This window comes from Limulus polyphemus, unplaced genomic scaffold (genome assembly GCF_000517525.1).
Source record: "Limulus polyphemus unplaced genomic scaffold, Limulus_polyphemus-2.1.2 Scaffold7109, whole genome shotgun sequence".
Lineage (NCBI taxonomy): Eukaryota > Metazoa > Arthropoda > Merostomata > Xiphosura > Limulidae > Limulus > Limulus polyphemus.
Genome location: NW_013672719.1, coordinates 23358 through 24972, shown reverse-complemented (window position 1 = coordinate 24972; position 1615 = coordinate 23358). Strand labels below are relative to the sequence as shown.

Sequence of the window (1615 nt, the reverse complement as noted above, 5' to 3'; positions counted from 1 at the left end):
TACACAATGGGCTATCTGTACTCTGCCCACCACGGGTATCGAAACCCGGTTTACAGCGTTGTAAGTCCGCAGAGATACGGTTGTGCCACTGGGGGGCTCTTTGAGGTCAATTTGAAATAAGTTAAAAGTGAAGTCTTTCTGGACTGAAAGTGATATTACGAGTTATCATGTTGGTGCATTGACAAGATAGAGTTTTGGGAAACAGTGAAGCAATTCAAGGTCACAAAAGAGTGTACAGAAAAAAATATCTAGCCTTTATACATTAAACGATAAAATATTCTGGTTCTGCTGCTTTTGTGCATTCGTGAGCGACACCTAGTGAATCTCACTACAACAGTGTAAGGGAGCTACGTAATGAAGTACGTCATCTATATACGTCACAACGCCAGGTGTACCAGAGAGCAAAACGTTACCCCAGTGTTAGACTATTGCTGTGTATGAGTGGTAGAAGTTACACAGATGGTTCCCCACCTGGCTGTATTAACGTAACGGTTGTTCTTTTGTGTTGTCATCCTACAGGTAGGTTATTTTTACAAAGCCATCTAAAAAAAAAGTATCTGTTAGTTCTTCGGAGGGTGAAATTCTGATTCTCAAAAAATAGTTCAAAATAAGAATTTTATGGAGTATTAATAACTATTAGGACTAGTAAAAATGATTTAGTGCTTTAGAACAAAGGATGTTCTGCTAAGCTTCAGTATTTTAGATATTATTCTATAAAACTGTAGAAGCAGTCGTTGTAAATACTTCACAGACTTATAACACTTTACAAAAAACAAGGTCTTTGTTGCCCAGTTGTTTATGTTTGGCTTCGAGAAAGTTGTGATTAAAACGTAGTTTTTTTTTTATCAAATGTAGAATTATACATCTGTACTGCTTCTTAAATATGCCTTACCTATCTAGGTGAATACTGTAAAACTTGCTAACCAGAATACAGAGATGTTTCAGCAAGATAATCAACAGTCTGTGCTAGCTGAAATCCTATAATCAATAATAAACTTCTAAAATTCGATGGTGAGGAACCCACTTTGAGACTAATAATGCTCGGAGACGGCGTGAATGGGTAATGAAAAAAAAACAACTTTAATATAAGTTTAACATAACAGCAAATGTACAATGTTTCGACAAGGTTTTTAAATGGAGACATGGTGACTAACGTACATAATATAGCTTACGGACCACCTGATAGATTGGTTTTAGATGTACACATGGTGACTAACGTACATAATATAGCTTACGGACCACCTGATAGATTGGTTTTAGATGTAGACATGGTGACTAACGTACATAATATAACTTAGAGCCCACCTGATAGATTGGTTTTAGATGTAAACATGGTGACTAACGTACATAATATAACTTAGAGACCACCTGATAGATTGGTTTTAGATGTAGACATGGTGACTAACGTACATAATATAACTTAGGAACCACCTGATAGATTGGTTTTAGATGTAGACATTGTGACTAACGTACATAATATAACTTAGGAATCACCTGATAGATTGGTTTTAGATGTAGACATTGTGACTAACGTACATAATATAACTTAGGAATCACCTGATAAATTGGTTTTAGATGTAGACATTGTGACTAACGTACATAATATAACTTAGGA

The 1615-nt window shown here is 35.6% G+C and overlaps 1 protein-coding gene across 1 annotated transcript in view; it reads left to right on the top strand.

The window, feature by feature from the left end:
• Positions 1-456: 456 nt before the first annotated feature.
• The window catches only part of LOC111089705 (cubilin-like), a gene marked incomplete at its 3' end in the record, with an annotated part of 20774 nt that continues 19615 nt past the window's right edge, over positions 457-1615 (top strand). Inside the window, exon 1 of the mRNA XM_022402662.1 lies at positions 457-519. The remainder of the gene's footprint in view (positions 520-1615) is intronic.